Source organism: Gopherus flavomarginatus, chromosome 3, assembly GCF_025201925.1.
Source record: "Gopherus flavomarginatus isolate rGopFla2 chromosome 3, rGopFla2.mat.asm, whole genome shotgun sequence".
Lineage (NCBI taxonomy): Eukaryota > Metazoa > Chordata > Testudines > Testudinidae > Gopherus > Gopherus flavomarginatus.
This window is the reverse complement of record NC_066619.1, coordinates 249972330-249989914: the sequence shown is the minus strand read 5'-3', so window position 1 is coordinate 249989914 and position 17585 is coordinate 249972330. Positions and strand designations below refer to the sequence as shown.

At 44.0% G+C, this 17585-nt stretch overlaps 1 long non-coding RNA gene across 1 annotated transcript in view; it reads left to right on the top strand.

Annotated features, from left to right (window-relative positions):
- Window positions 1-9509, top strand: part of LOC127048402 (uncharacterized) — a 50651-nt gene extending 41142 nt beyond the window's left edge. The window contains exon 3 of the long non-coding RNA XR_007773647.1: window positions 6917-9509. This is a non-coding gene — a long non-coding RNA (uncharacterized LOC127048402). The remainder of the gene's footprint in view (window positions 1-6916) is intronic.
- Window positions 9510-17585: the final 8076 nt, after the last annotated feature.

Below are 17585 nucleotides of genomic sequence, written 5' to 3'. Positions count from 1 at the left end.
GACCCTGTCCTCCAAAGCAGTTGCAATCCCTCCCAGTTTGGTATCGTCCGCAAACTTAATAAGCGTACTTTCTATGCCAACATCTAAATCGTTGATGAAGATATTGAACAGAACCGGTCCCAAAACAGACCCCTGCGGAACCCCACTTGTTATACCTTTCCAGCAGGATTGGGAGCCATTAACAACTACTCTCTGAGTACGGTTATCCAGCCAGTTATGCACCCACCTTATAGTAGCCCCATCTAAATTGTACTTTCCTAGTTTATCTATAAGAATATCATGCGAGACTGTATCAAATGCCTTACTAAAGTCTAGGTATATCACATCCACCGCTTCTCCCTTATCCACAAGGCTCGTTATCCTATCAAAGAACGCTATCAGATTAGTTTGACACGATTTGTTCTTTACAAATCCATGCTGGCTATTCCCTATCACCTTACCACCTTCCAAGTGTTTGCAGATGATTTCTTTGATTACCTGCTCCATTATCTTCCCTGGCACAGAAGTTAAACTAACTGGTCTGTAGTTTCCTGGGTTGTATTTATTTCCCTTTTTATAGATGGGCACTATATTTGCCCCCTTCCGGTCTTCTGGAATCTCCCCCGTCTCCCATGATTTCCCAAAGATAATAGCTAGAGGCTCAGATATCTCTTCTATTAACTCCTTGAGTATTCTAGGATGCATTTCATCAGGCCCTGGTGACTTGCAGGCATCTAACTTTTCTAAGTGATTTTTTACTTGCTCTTTTCTTATTTTCTCTTCTAAACCTCTTCCCGTAAGCATTCACTATACTAGACATTCCTTCAGACTTCTCAGTGAAGACTGGAACAAAGAAGTCATTAAGCATCTCTGCCATTTCCAAGTCTCCCGTTACTGTTTCCCCCTCCTCATTGAGCAGTGGGCCTACCCTGTCCTTAGTCTTCCTCTTGCTTCTAATGTATTGATAAAAAGTCTTCTTGTTTCCCTTTATTCCCATAGCTAGTTTGAGTTCATTTTGTCCCTTTGCTTTTCTAATCTTGCCTCTGCATTCCTGTTTTATTTGCCTATATTCATCCTTCGTGATCTGACCTAGTTTCCATTTTTTATATGACGCCTTTTTATTTTGTAGGTCACGCAAGATCTCAAGGGTAAGCCAAGGTGGTCTTTTGCCACATTTTCTATCTTTCCTAACCATCGGAATAACTTGCTTTTAGGCCCTTAATAGTGTCCCTTTGAAAAACTGCCAACTTTCCTCAGTTGTTTTTCCCCTCAGTCTTAATTCCCATGGGACCTTACCTATCAGTTCTCTGAGCTTACCAAAATCCGCCTTCCTGAAATCCATTGTCTCTATTCTGCTGTACTCCCTTCTACCCTTCCTTAGAATTGCAAATTCTATGATTTCATGATCACTTTCACCCAAGCTTCCTTCTACTTTCAAATTCTCAACAAGTTCCTCCCTATTTGTTAAAATCAAGTCTAGAACAGCTTCCCCCCTAGTAGCTTTTTCAGCTTTCTGAAATAAAAAGTTGCCTGCAATGCAGTCCAGGAACTTATTGGATAGTCTGTGCCCCGCGGTGTTATTTTCCCAACATATATCTGGATAGTTGAAGTCCCCCATCGCCACCAAATCTTGGGCTTTTGATGATTTTGTTAGTTGTTTGAAAAAAGCCTCATCCACCTCTTCCACCTGATTAGGTGGCCTGTAGTAGACTCCCAGCACGACATCACCTGTGTTTTTTACCCCTTTTAGCCTAACCCAGAGACTCTCCACACTTCCGTCTCCCATGTCCATCTCCGCCTCCGTCCAAGTGTGTACATTTTTAATATATAAGGCAACACCTCCTCCCTTTTTCCCCTGTCTATCCTTCCTGAGCAAACTATACCCATCCACACCAACATTCCAGTCGTGTGTATTATCCCACCAAGTTTCAGTAATGCCAATAATGTCATAGTTGTATTTATTTATTAGCACTTCCAGTTCTTCCTGCTTATTACCCATACTTCTTGCATTTGTATATAGGCATCTAAGATACTGGTTTGATCTTGCCTCCCAGCTTTGCCCTGACCCTCCTTCCTCTCTGCCATTATAGCCCGTGCTCCCTCCTGTTTCCAACCCATCTCCCAGGTCTTGTTCCCCACTTACCTGTGGGCTTTGATCACCTGTCCCCGTGGTAAGGGCACTCAGCTAGGATGTGGGACCAAGTTCAAGTCCCTACTCCAAATCAAACAGAGCAGGTACTTGAACTAGGGTCTCCTTCCTCCCAAGGGCGTGCCATAGCCACCTCCTTTTGGCCATTCTATGCATGCTCTCACATTTTTTCACAAAAAACTTCAAAAGGTCTCATTTCCATTGTGATGCAGAAAAAAAACAAATCTTAAACTTCAACTTTTTGTGAAATGGAATTCCAGTTTTCCTGTCAGGCCTACTACTTATGTTTTGTCATGAGTAAACGAGAGGTGATTTAAAGATAACACATTTGACATTGATCAAAAGAAATAGTTTAAACACAATACATAGTTAACATGTAGTTGTCATTGCCACAGGATATTCCTTAGGGATGCCCCTACCTAAAGCCCAGTTTTGGGACCACTTCGATGTTCAAAACTCCCACTTGGCTCCTAAGTTTTTGAAGTAAAAATTCCCTAGATGCCTATGTTTCTGCCTGTGAGAACACACTCTGCTTCCTCCCTATGGGCATCCAGACACCTGTATCCCAGAGTGATTCACAAACCTGGGGAAGACAGGCATTCAGCCAATTAACTTATCTGAGGGGATCCAATCTGGTAAGCATGCTCAGAGACTGCCTATCAGATTGAGCCCCCATAGGCGAGTTTATAGAAACACAGTGGCAGAGAGAGGAAGGAGGAGGTGGTGGATCAACTCCCTCATAAATTTTAGCCCAGTGATTAGAGCACTCACCGGGGAGATGGGAGACTCCCAGTTCAAGTCCCGCCTCCACCTAAGGGGGAGAAGGGATTTGAATAGGGATCTGCCACCTCTCACATCATTGATCTAACCACTGGAATATTGAATACTCTGATGTGGAGATCTCTGGGTCAAAATTACTCTACAAGAGAGTAAGAGTACACACAAGCATGAGACTGATTCTACAGATAGGTGGTTAGATCACTCAGCTAGGATGGGGTGACCCAGGATCCAGTCTCCCTGCTCTACTGAAGCTGTCATATTTATTCATAGAGTGACAACTTCAACAGGCGCGACTGAGGGACTCCCTAGCTCAGACTATTCCTTAGCCCAATGGTTAGAGCACTCACCTCAGAGGATCTTTTAGGTGGAGGTGAGACTCAAACTGGGAGTCTCCCATCTCCCAGATGAGTTCCCTAACCATTAGGCTAAAAGTCGTGAGGGAGGTGATCCTCTCTCTCTTTCCCATTCTCCCCCCGCCCCCACACCATCTTCTTGCTAAAATGACATAGGTTCCCTAACTCAAAAGAGGGTTCCCAGCCAAGAATAGAAAGCAGGTATAGGCACCTCGCTGCACCTGGACAAAGGCACCTATCTCAGAGAGGGGTGGGGCTTAGCACACACCCTTCTGGTTGTCATCTCCCATTGACTAGCTTAGGAGGCTTCCCACCGAGCATGCTGGCTTTCATGGATTCCATTCTCAGGTGCCTCTCTCTCCCCATTCAGTATGTGGACAGCCTACATGCCTAACTCAGGCTTTGTGAATCACAGTGATTTTTTCAGGCACCTAAATCCTTTTGAGCATTCAGCTCATAGTTTCTCACTGTGATAGAAAGCCCATCTCTGGTATAATTTATTCACATAGCTCCATGCAGTATTTCCCTCAAACCTTGTAGTAAAATCCACTTTCAAATTTCTATAATAAACATAAAGGAACAGCAGTTTTTTCCCATTCCTCTGTCCCAGGACCTCACCAGCAAATCACTCACTCAAGAGTCAATAGCAGCACTTTGTTCTCATTCCTTTTCCATTGAGCCAGAGCCCCACTCTTCAGGCCTCCCTGTCTGAGAGTGGCCAGTCTTCCTGCAGCTCTTCATCCAATTTCTTCACCCTGAGGGCTCCCCATCCGGCAGTGCTCCTCTCCTCCAAGCTGCCATGCTCCCTCGTGATCCACCCTCCCACAACAACCCTCTTGATTCTTGGAGAGCTTCGCCTGACCATGCTGGATCTTCCCCTTTTTCTAGGGCCACTGCTTGAGCTTTTTGCTCCTCAGGGATCCTCAGCTTTGATCAGTTCTCCCCAACAGCTTTCCTCCAAACTCCTCACTGGCAGCTCATGATTACTGATCTTCTTCCAAGCAACTCCTCCTTGCTGCTTCTTTCTCCTCTGGGTCTCAAGCAGCTCTCAGCTGCCCCTTTCTGCTTCACTGGGTTCTGACTCACCTGGTGTCCTTCCCTCTAGGACCCAGGTGGCCTCTCTTAAACCTAACTGGAGGCCAACTGACCAGTCACAGGTGCACTAGGGCTCTTCCCTCTTAAAGAGCCCGTATCACCCTGTGACAATATGACTGAGTCAAAGAGCTTAGTAGGAGTCAAGCAAACATTAGACACCCCGGGACATAGAAGATTGTATGCTGTGATACTAGCTAGCCATGTCATTGGACAGAATCCTACCATGAACTATTGATAGTGAGGAAGAACTTTGCTCATGGGCATTTCACTGCTTGTATTAATATTACAGTAGTGCCTAAAGTGTGCTAAGTGCCATACAGGCACATGGCAGGAAGTCACAATCCAGGCCTTGAGAGTTTGCAATCTAAAAAAACAAAACAGAGAAGAAAGGGGGAGGGGAAGTATACAACATAAAAACATACAAGCAAAGTGAGCAGTGTGGTGATGAGCACACATTGTGTAAATTCCAGGTTTGGGCACTTGGGCAAGGTACTTATTTACTATTAGTTCCTTTTTGAAAAATTCCAGAACTGTCAATTACATGGATTCTTGAATCTTCCCTTGAAACTTCTGGTATTAGCCACTGTCAGAAACAGGATATTGGATTTTTATGGACCAGTGGTCTGACACAGGATGGCAATTCCTATGTTTCAGGTACTGATCTACATCACAGAGGTTTTAGAAGGATTGATTTGCAAAGTGCCTTGCGACCGCTGATGGAAGTAATTAGAGAAGTGTCATCATTGTTATATGTGGTTGACTTGTAAGAGTAGCATATTAACAGATGCAGTTTTCAATTGACATGGCTGTTAACAACAGGGTAAGAAACAATAAAATAATGCAAGGACGACTGCAGGAAAAACTGAGCAACAATTCTTTTACCAGTAGCCATCAAATTTCTCATTTTTCCTTTCTTTACATTTCAGCAGTCAAGAAAAGCAGCCAAAAATCTGTTTTGAAGCTTGATTCCTTGAGACTCTGCATTTCATCAAAATTTAATGTTCTGTCTCATTATACTATTTGCTATTCTCAGTAACACAGTCAGCTATTAGAAGGAAATCTTCACCATCTCGTGTACATTTCCTCTATGTGGTGTAGAGTGCGATGTCGCCATGGTATGTAGGATCCGTTCCATTCTGAGAGGAACAGATGGGAGTGTTCATAAGTTTCATCTTTTCTTTAGTTAATTGGATCTTCCATCTGTCTGATGGAACTAATGCAATAAAAAGGGCGCCAAAAGAAGTGCAAAATAGGGAAAAGTGGTTCTCTTTTCAATATGTTTATTTCTCTTCTAGCTCAGGCTTTCTGGAACTGCTCTCCTTTCATTCAATTAATCATTTAAAATCACATCTCAAAACCTCTCCCTTTTCCTCTTCTTAATACTTCCATTGGTACCACTCAAATGGTTATTTATTGCACTGTGATATTTACCACTCAACATGTACATCCGGTTTGATAGTACCCACTGTGCCTGCTCTTGTGCACTGACATTCCAGTTCTTTTTTTATAGCCCAACATAATAGTTGTATTGGTATAACCAGTCTACCTTAGATTTTTCTATAGCAGTTATCTGTGTAGTGTCTGAGTAGAAGTTGGCCATCTCAGTAGGGTTGCCAACTTCCCACTTGCACAAAACCAAACACCCTTGCCCTGCCTCCTCCGAGGCCCCACCCCTCCTCCGAAGCCCCACCCCACTCACTCCATCCCCCTCCCAGTCGCTCGCTCTCCCCACTTTCACTCACTCGCTCGTTTTCACTTGGCTGGCTCAGGAGGTTGGGATTCAGGAAGGGGTTCAGGCTCCGGCTGGGGTTTCAGGCTCCGGGGTGGGGTCAGAAATGAAGAGTTCAGGGTGTGGGAGGGGACTCCAGGCTGAGGCAGTGGGTTAGGATGCGGGAGGAGGTGAGGGCTCTGGCTGGGGGTACAGGCTCTGGGGTGGGGCCAGGGATGAGGGGTTTGGAATGTAGGACAGGGCTCCGGGGTGTGGGGTGGAGCTGAGGTGTTCGGAGTATGGGAGGGGGCTCTGGGCTAAGTCAGGGAGTTGGGGTGTGAGAGGAGATGTGGTCTCCGGGCTGGGGGTGTGGGTTCCAGGATTGGGCCATAAATGATGGGTTCAAGGTGCAGGGGGGGCTCTGGGCTGGGGCAGGGGGTTGAAGTACAGGAGAGTGAGGGTTCCAGCTGGGGGTGCGGGCTCTGGTGTGGGGCCATGGATGAGGTGGTGCCAGAGGGGGCTCTGGGCTGGGATCGAGGCAGTGTGGAGGGCAGGAGGGGGATCAGGTGGGGCAGGAGGCTGGGATGTGGGTGTGTGTGTTGGGTGCAGGCGCCAAGCGGCACTTACCTTAATAACTACTGTTATTTTTTATAAGAAATCAGGTTCAATACATGTGCTTTTATGGCAATGGATCATGAAAATTAATTAACTGCAATGCTTTACTGGTTTTAAAATATATGTTCCACAAAGCAGTAGCTATTACTTTTCGACTTGATCTGACATCATTTAGATAAGTCATAAATGCATTTTTGAGTAATATGTTGATAAAATACCTGTTGACATATGTTTCAGTTTTTGCCAGTCTAGTCAAGAAGACTTCAGTTCCTCTACATGACTAAAACTGAGACAATGACCAGGGAACTATTGTAGAAAATGGCACTTAAAATACCTTCTGATGACTGCAAGATTACAAGTTGTGTAACACAGTCTGCCTGAAATATGGAAACGATACTAAAAGTTGCTAGACAAAGAAAATGATGCAGCCTACGGTATCTGTTCAGCTTTGAGTAACCTTGCTGAGATGCTACATGTATATTTTTTCCATATTGTGATGTTAAATATGAGGAAATTAGAAACATTTGTAGACCTACTTTTAGTTACTGTGTCTGATGCTAAATTTTAATTGACTAATACAGGACTATGTTCTGCAAATATTATTTCTATGCTACTGTCTGAAAAAGTTTGAAGCCTTTTGAGTGAGCATAAACTGCAAGTGACTTTAGACGGGATAACTTATATTCTTGAATCTCCTCAAACGTACATTCATGAGGGAATGATATGAGAACATGCAGTCAGACTTTTCGATTTAATCAGAGAGCCATTTGCAAATCTAGAACTTAAGGACTTGTGATAGTTGGAGTACCTGAAGGAATTTGGATTCATAAACCAACTGAGGAATTAAGCTCCACCATTTATATTGCTTTTTTCCATCTGTGATAGATGTAGTTTTGAGATTTTTCATATTAATAGGAAATAATGTTTGTTGAATGCATTCCACCATGCAATCACTATGTAACAGTCAAGGTTGCTCAATGCAACAACCACCAACCCAACATGAGAAAAATCAGCAGCTAATTTGTGTTAAACACACAACACATAAACAATGATTTTATAGAAATCTGGCCCCATTCTACATGTGCACATCTCCCCTCACATTCAAAAGCAAGTGTCTCCCCAAAACAATCTTGAAGCTGTCACTGGAGTGATAAGTGCATAACATTTTAAGAAATCTGAGGCAATCTTTGACAGCCATAGCTGGTGACACTAAATTTAAGAAATGGAGAGAGCCTTTAAAAATCGAAGGGGCCAGTCAAAAAGTGAGGTAATTAAAATCCCTTGACTCAGCCTGAAGGGAACTCAAGCATGCCATACGAGTCACAAAAGTCATGCATGCCCACTAACTACAGAGGAAACAAGAAAGCAAGAAACTCAAGTAGGATTGAATGTCAAATTTCAAAAGATTATTTATATCAAACAGATAAATAAAAGTTAAAAATCCAGCCCTATATAATAGTCAAGAACATAAACTATGGCAGGTAAAATGTAACTTGGCTCAGAGGGATTTTGAAGAGCAACTATCCAAATATATCAAAGTAGGTAAGAAATTAGTTCAGCAAATCAGTATTAGGAAGCCTGTGAGAATCAACTGGTGTGCTAGAGCAGTGGTTCTCAACTGTGGGTCGCAACCCCTTTTTAATGGGGTTGCCAGGGCTGGTGTTAGACTTGCTGGGTCCTGGGGCTGGGTCTGAAGGCTAAACCCCTAGCCCCATTGCCCGAAGTTGGAGAGCTTCAGCCCTGAGCAGCAGGGTTCAGGTTATAGGCTCCCTCCCTGAGGCTGAAGCCCTTGGGTTTCAACTTTGTCCTGCTCTCCCACGCAGGGCAGGATGGGTCTCAGGCTTTGGCCTTCCCATCCAGGCTGGTAGGGCTTGGGAGGGCTCAGGCTTCAGTTTCCTCTCCTGGGGTCGTGTAGTAACTTTTGTTGTCAGAAGGGGGTTGTGATGCAATGAAGTTTGAGAACCCCTGTATTACATTACCATGGAGTTAAGGGAAAGGGTGCAATGGTGAAAGATAATTACACTCTAGAGATTTCTTCACCCCAGAGGTTTCTTTGCAGCAGCTTTCATTACAGAGGAGATACCTACCCTGGGTACTCTTTTCAAATAATAAAGATGAAATGCTGTCAGAGACAGTGCAGCTGACGGATGATCAAGCCAGTTGTTGCTCAGGAAGTTCATGCTGTGGTCAAGTTGTAAACTGAACTCAGTACACTGAAGATGGCTTTGAAATGTGCAAAATTACAGGAAATGTATCTGTTGACCTGTTGGCTGCTTATGACACTGTGAACCATTGTACACTTTTGTTAAAACTGGCAAGAATTCTGAGAAATAGCAAGGTGATCTAGGTCACCTCCACCCTGCTCAAGCATCAATATTCCTTTGTTGAAATGGATGATCAGAAGTCAATGGAAGGATTACTCCAAGGTTGAGTACTATTACCTTTGCTGTTTAATGTCTATACAACTGCCCAACCAGAACTCCCCAATGCGCAAAGATTCATTTATGCAGATAATCTTTGCATCATCACCCAGTTGGAAAGATTTGAGGACACTGAGCACATTCTAACTAGTACCCTGAATGTGCTTGGAAAATGCTACTGCACATGGTTCCTAAATGCCAACCCTAGCAAGACACAAGAGTGCGCCTTCCATCTAAAAGTCAGGCCAAGCAACAACTCTAGATATAGTGGGATAGTAAAACAGTACAATCCTTGAGCACTGTGAACATTGGGTATACTTTGGGGTCACATTAGACCAAATGCTGACATTCAAAAGAACACATCAAGAAGTTTAAAAAGAAAGTGAACTTCAGGAATTTTGTACTCCAGAAATGAGACACTGAACCAAAATGCATTGAGGTGGGGTGGGGCCTTGGGAGAAGAGGTGGAGTGGGGGCGAGGCCTAGGGTGGAGCAGGAGTCAAGCACCTCTGGGGAAACTAGAAAGTCTTTCTAGTTAATTTATGGTTAAACTAATGTCTTGCAGGAAACAGGCCTGTAGGTTTCTTGCATTACAACTGAATATAATGAAAGCAGCTAAATATAATGAAGGCAAGCCAATGAATATAATAGACAAGCTTGCCCTATGGGCACAAGGGGAAATGAAGGCAGCTAAACAAAATTAATGTAAAACAAATGGAAGAAAAAGGAAGTTAATAGTAATAAATATAAATCAGAAGCTAGCAATTGTAGAAAAAGAATAAGGGAAGAAAAGGGAGACAAGGCAAACTCTATGGCTAGCAGAGTTAAGGACAATAAGGAGGAAAATTTTAAGTATTAGGAATAGAGAATCCTAACAATGGTATTGGTCCATTGCTAGATAGAACTGATAGAATTATAAATAATGATGCAGAAAAGGCAGAAATGTTAAATATTTCTGTTCTGTATGGGGGGGAACAGATGATGTAGTTATATCATAATATTCTTTCCATTTCACTAGTATCTCAGAAGGATGTTAAATAGTAGCTACCTGTAAGGAGGCGCCATGGCTCCCCGCCGTGACTGAGGGGGATGAGCCAGAGCAGGTGCCTCAGTGGGCGGAGTCAGCACGGCCTTTTCCCGCCCCCCAGAAGTCAAGGGGCGGGACAGGAAGTATAAAAGCCCGGCCCCAGCGCTCAGTTGGGCGCAGGCTGCCGGAGAGGACAGACACTGGTGCCCGGGCTCCTGCCGGGCCAGACTTGCCTCGCGCCCACTACCCAGAGGAGCGCTGCCCGGACCTGCCTCGTGCCCACTACCCAGAGGAACGCTGCCCGGACCTGCCTCGCGCCCACTACGCAGAGGAACGCTGGCCGGACCTGCCCCGCGCCCACTACCCAGAGGAGCGCTGGCTGGACTTGCCTCAGACCCGGTACCCGGAGGAACGTCGGCCTGACCTGCCGTGTGCCCGATACCCTGAGGAGTGGCCTGAGCTTCCCCATGACCGGCACCCGGAGGAACCCATGGTCTGGGACCCACCAGACGACGCTGACAAGGACCAGGTACCCAGAGAGGGGGAGGTTGGAAGTAGCCCGGGGATAGCCGACCCTGGTTTGGCTCCTGAAGAGCCCGAACCCATGTCAGTGTGTTGCGGCCAGGATCCCCACTGACCACAGCGGGTCTTGACCGCTGCTAGGGCCCCGGGCTGGAACGCAGTGGAGTGGGAGGGCCTGCGTTCCCCCTGCCACCCGTAACCGGGTGGCAGACTCCCCCTCTTCCTGCCTATTGCCACTGCTCTGCCCTGACCCAAAGGGCCAGAGCTAATTAGACTTGTGTTTGGTGCCCCACCCGAACCAAGGGCTGGACCCTTTGACTTTGCCACTACTCTGCCCTGACCCCAAAGGGCCAGAGCTAATTAGACTTGTGTTTGGTGCCCCGCCCGAACCAAGGGCTGGGCCCCTTTGACTTTGCCACTGCTCTGCCCTGACCCAAAGGGCCAGAGCTAATTAGACTTGTGTTTGGTGCCCTGCCTGGACCAAGGGCTGGGCCCCTTTGACTTTGCCACTGCTCTGCCCTGACCCAGAGGGCCAGAGCGAACTAGACTTGTGTTTGGTGCCCTGCCCGAGCCAAGGGCCCGGGCTGATACTGTGTTTGCTCAGCCCCTGTCAGAGGCCTGAGTCTGAACTATTACTGCCCGCCCTGCCAAGGGCTGGGGCTTATTTACTTTGAGAGCCCCGACCCCGGCTAGAGGGCTGGGGCTCTACCTTGTTTACAGACCTTATACCCCACTCAACACCTGCCGAGGGGCTAAGCCTACCCGGACTGCAGTGCATAAGGAGGCGCCCTGGCTCCCCGCCGCGCCTGAGGGGGATGAGCCCCGACACGACCGGCTTACACTACCCAAGTTAGATATTTTTAAATCAGCAGGTCCAGATATCTTATATGCAAGAGTTTTAAAAGACCTGGCTGAAGAGCTTTCTGGACCATTAATGTTAATGTTCATTAAGTCTTGGAACACTGAAGAAGTACTAGAAAACTGGAAGAAATTGTGCCAAAAGTTTAAAAGGGTAAACGACATGGCCCCAAATAACACACCACTGGAGATACCCAGAGCTGTAAGTCATTGTGTTATCCCTCTGCCTCAGCAAGAATGAGGTTTTGCTGTCGAATAGACTATGTGTCATCTCCCTGACATACAAGTCTGACTTGGTCATCAACAAACTCCTCAAGGCTCTCCTGGCCCAAATCTGGACTAGCAGGTAACACTGAGTGAACTCCAGCCCCCAAGCTCCTCAGAGATGTGTCTCCAATGCATAGCCCCTAGTGCTATGATTGCACAGAAGGTATGAAGTTTGCTGCTCTGTTAAAGAGTCAGTATATTACAACTTATTAATTTTACTGGGGTAGATAAACCTTCCCTTCAGACACAGTACTGAATTAGTTAATAGTAAAAGTAAAACAAGCTTATTAACAAAAGAGCATGGATTAAGTGATACCAAACAAAAGAGATAAGGTAGAAATGGTTACAAACAAATAAAAGTGAAAACATGCATCTGAAAATCTAAAACTTGATCTAGCAAGGGAGTCTTTGTTCAAGATGGTTTTTCTCTGGGTTGCAGGAGCCATATTAATTTTTCATCTTTTGAGTTCAGATCCCTGTAGTTTAGCTCGATAGCTGTAAACAAAGCTAATATGTAAACTGAGGTAAACCCAGTCTATTACAGTCTTGTTTATCACTTTTACCTAGGCCGGCGGTCTGGTTTTAAATATGTTCTAGTAACATCATACAAAGGGAATTCATAACTTCATGAATAATGTTAACACATGTATTGTACTGATATTAATAAAGAGCATATTATTAACTTTTGTATAATACCTTACAAGGCATATTTTGTACAAAACATATTGCAGTAGTATGTAGGGTGTGAATACAGGGATGCTTAGTCACACCCAGGTAACTATAAGCCTATCAGCCTAACATCAATCCTGGGCAAGACAATGGCTGATACGGGGCTCAATTAATAACGAGTAAAAGGAAGGAGCAATATAATTAAGTCAATCAACATGGGTTTATGGAAAACAGATTCTGTCAAACTAACTTGATATTTTTTAATGAGATTACAAGTTTGGTTGATTAAAGGCAATAGTGTTCATGTAACATACTTAGGGTTCTGTAAAGCATTTGACTTGGTACTGTACATCATTTTGATTAAAAATCTAGAATGATAAAAAATTAACATAGCACTCATTAAATGGATTAAAAATTGGCTAACAGCACTTAAAATGTAATTGTAAATGGGGAATTGTCATTGAGCAGGTGTGTTTCTAGTGGGGTCCTGCAAAGATCCATTCTTGACCCTATGCTATTTAACATTTTTAGCAATGACCTGCAGGGAAACATAACATCAATACTAATAAAGTTTGAAGATGACCCAAAAAAAACTGGAGGGGTGGCAAATAATGAAGAGGACAGGTCACTGATGCAGCGTGAGCTGGATTGCTTGGTAATATGGGTGGAAGCAAACAATATGCATTTTAATATGAGTAAATGTAAATGTATTTATCTATGCGTGAACAAAGAAGGCAGGCCATACTTACATGAAGGGGGACTCTATTCTGGGAAGCAGTGACTCTGAAAAGGTTTGGGAATTGTAGAGGAATCAGCTGAATAAGAGCTCCCAGTGTGATGCTGTGGGCAAAAGAGCTAATGCAATCCTTGCATGCGTAAACCAGGGAATCTCAAGAAGGAATGGAGGTTATTTTACTTCTTTATTTGGCACTGGTGCAACAATTACTGGAATATTGTGTCAAGGTCTGGTGCCCATAATTCAAAAAGGGTGTTGATAAATTGGAGGGGGTTCAGAGAAGAGCCATGAGCATAATTAAAGCATATGAAAACATGCCTTATACTGATAAACTAAATGGATTGAGCTCCTTGGAGTCTAACAAAGAGAAGGTTAAAGGGTGACTCGATTACAATCTATAATGGGGTGGGCAACCTTCGACACACGGCCCATCAGGATAATCCACTAGCGGGCCGTGAGACATTTTGTTTACATTGACTGTCAGCAGGCATGGCCCCCTACAGCTCCCAGTGGCCAGGAATGGCGAACCGCGGCCATTGGAAGCTTCAGGGGGCAGTGCCTGCGGATGGTCAACATGAACAAATGTCTCATGGCCTGCCGGTGGATTACCCTGATGGGCCGCATGCCAAAGTTTGCTGACATCTGGTCTATAAGCACCTTCATGGGGAACAAATATTTGATAACGGGCTCTTCAATCTAGCAGAGAAAGGTATAACATGATCCAATGGCTGGAAGTTGAAGCTAGACAAATTTAGTCTGGAAATAAGATGTACAGTTTTAACAGTGAGAGTAATTAAATATTGGAACAACTTACCAAGGGCCGTGATAGATTCTCTATCACGAACTCTTTTAAAATCTAGATTGTATGTTTTACCAAAAGCTATGATCTAGGAATTATTATTGGGAAATTCTCTGGCCTGTGTTATACAGGAGGTCAGGCTAGATGATCACTCATGGCCTTGGAATCTGTGAATACCCTGTACTCCTGAGAAACTATTCGAGATAAGTGACACAACCCAATCCTAGCGTTGGTTTTGGAATAACAAGCTATGATGATGACTGTCAGACACTGAGGGGTCAAAATAGGAGGTGTTGAAATGTATTGATATGTTTAAGAGCAAAATGTCACCAGGACTCCGTGATATGTACCCAAAAGTTCTAAAGAACCTTAGACAAGCAGTGGCTGAGTTTCTAACAAACATGCAATCTTTCATTACAATCAGGTACTCCATGAGAGGACTGTAATATAGCAAAAATTGTACCTATCTTTAGAATACGTACTGGAGTGATACTGGGTATTAAGGATAAGTGAGCTTTACTTCTAAAATGGATAAATTGGTGTAAATGATTATTAAAAATAGAATCCTAAAACATCATATGAGAGGAACAAATGAGCATGGCTTCTGTAAAAGAGAATGTATACCTATAGTCTACTAACGCGTAAGAGACTGTTATGGAAACTTAAGTAGTAATGTGTCTGTTCACACATAATAATGTATGGAGTCTGGACAAGCCCTAAAACTAGATAGTAACGGAAGGATGGTCAGAGCCTACGCTGTGTGGGATTTGTGATCCACTGAACACTGCCTAAGAAGTTCTGTCTCAGCATACAGAATGGTGGCCCAACAGATGGATAGGAAGACCATAGGACTTGTCTTCACTTGGAAATTACAGTGAGATGGAACATGACCTCGACGAGTCATTTAACTAACAGGATGTTGACCAAGGCTTTGTCATCACTGGCTGACCTTGTGAAGGCCTTACACACAACTCAATGGTATTTCTCTGTCCGTTTGTATGTTTGTAACGTGATAACTTTTGAATGCTGTATATGATCAATTCCAGATTTTCAGGGAATCCACTAGGCATCAGTGGCCAGAACCATATTGATTTGGGAGGGATGGGGGAATGGGGAAAAGAAGAATTGGAAAACCAAAATGGGTAAAATGAGGGAACACATTTGCCAGCTCCTTAGCACAGCCACAGCCTCAAGCACCTCTGCAAGTCTCCAGAGATCTAACAACCGCTGCTTGCACAGTTGCCAACTTTCATACAGTAAATAAGCACCCCGACTTTCGTGATAAGCCAAAAATCAAGCTAATCCCATTTCAAAACAAGCCAATCCCTAAGAACCCCAACACTCTATGTGACTAGATCCCCCCCGATGTGCAGTCTGGGACAGTGGTGGGCCTGCTGTGCACCCTTGACTCTCTCTCCCCTTTGCCCCTGCTTGCCCCCCTTGCCCCTACTTGCCAGGAGCCGATCAAAAGAAAAAAAAAGCAGCAGCAACAAGCTACAAGCCAAACAAGCAACAAGTTGCAAGCTAAAAACTAGCCAGCAAGCAACTCACAAGCCAATTAATCCAAAAACAAGCCCAATTTCTGCATTTTTTTCATGGGTTAGGCATTTCTGGCTGGTTGGCATCTGTTAACTTCTTCTAGCATAACAATGCTCCCTCTCATCTCTGCTCATCCTCCCAATAGAGTTCGACATGAATGACTTACCTCCTAGACAGAAAAAAGAATAATGTTATGGATTGAGGAGGGAGAGGGAAAGAAGGGTTATACGGGGAAGAGGGTCATGTGAGGCATGTACAGGACCCATCGCAGGGAGGGAAGAATGGAGACCCAGGTATGGGGGGTGGGGTGGGGAGAGAGTGGAGGGCTCAGAATCCCTGACATGAGAGGGAAGAGGGTAATAAGGGTGAACATAGAGCCACTGGTATGGTGAGAAGACTGAGGGGAGCTCGTGCTGGAGTAGGGAAGAATGGAAGTCACACAGAACCCCTGGTAGTGGGAGATTGGGAGGAGTTACAGTGAGACATAGTTACAGTCAGGTATAGTTTAAGGGTCCAAACGTGATAATGGTAATTAGCGTTGGTTGAAAATTTTCATACAAAACAGTTTTTTGAAGGAAAAATGAGCTTTTTTTAAAAATGAAGAATTTTGCCAAATCCATTTTGCCATTATTTTATAGTTTTGATCAAACAATTTGTTTTTTTGGTTTTCCCCCTTCGTCTCTTCCCTTGTTTCTCCTTTTGCAGTGACAAAAAGGAGGAAAGGAGAGAGGAAAGGAAAATGGAGGGGGAGGGGAGAAGGTGGTAGGGGGCAAAGGGTGACTGAAGCCAAACCAAACCAAACCAAACCATCATTTCAAGAACTTCCGAAAAAACAAACATTTGCAGTAAAAATTTTCAGCAAAATAAAAAAATGAAAACAAAATATTGTTCCTCTGAAAATCCTACAGAATGAAAATTAGTTTGAAATCTTCCACAAAAATATATTGGCACTTTTCACCTAGCTCTTGTGGTAAAATACAACAGCCACACTTCATTCTTCTGCTTTGTATTTCCCTCTGAAAAGTGAGCTATGACACCCTATGCCTCTCCTGCTATGTGGTGATCACATTTCAACCCATGCTTTCCATTATATTTGTACCCAAACCAAATCTGAATGTTCTCAGACATTTCCTATTAAAAATAAATCTGAATGTGGATACTGGCCTCCTCACTCATCCCTAGCCTTCAAAACTGTTAAGGAAATAGGAATTCCAGGAAGGAAGTAGCATCTATAGGTGCAATCCAAGGGAGGGTGTATTTGTGTATACAGAGGATGTGAGAAACATTTGAAGGAACTGAGCTTGTAAAGTCCAGTAGAGGATCTGCTAACTCTTACATCTGTGAAGACTCATTCTTTTACAAACCCTGATTTTTCCCTTAGCTGCAGTGCTTAATTTGTGTCAGGATTTGCCAGAGCTGAGCCCCAGCACCTCTAACCATAGCAGTTCATAGCCCTGGCGCTTCTGGGTTTTCTGCATCAGTTATGAATGTAAAAAAATTGCTTGAGCCCTGGCACCTAATTGCTTGAGCTCCGGCACCTCTTTCATTACAAATAAAGCACGGCTTAGCTGCAGCAAAGCCCCCTTGATGATAGTATCTGATCTCCATTTTCTCAGTATATTGCCTTTTGAGTTAAAAACTACTAAAAGCTGAGTCTCTTTGCCTATGGTTGAGTCCTGTGGTTCTACATTCCTATCCTAGAAGGGGATGCTAAAAGCTCAGTTGGAATCTCTTATGTGCAGTGTTGTTATGTGAACACAATATAGCAATCTGTTACCTCACCACTGCTGTATGATCTCCATAACCCTTGACATAAAGAAAGGAGATTGATTATATGGGCTAGATCACAGCAGCCAGAAAAGACTTCCGAATTTAAGCAGAACATACCTTGTTTAATTAAGAAACATCCCCCTTCCCGAATACCACTCTGAACTCATAAAATGAAGTAAATTTATATCAGCACTTTACATCTGGACAGACTTAAAAATACATCAGGATCGAATATTTTTGTTGAATCTTCCAAGGGGAAATTTAATAGCAATTTTTATGGCCAAATGCTGAAGCCAGTA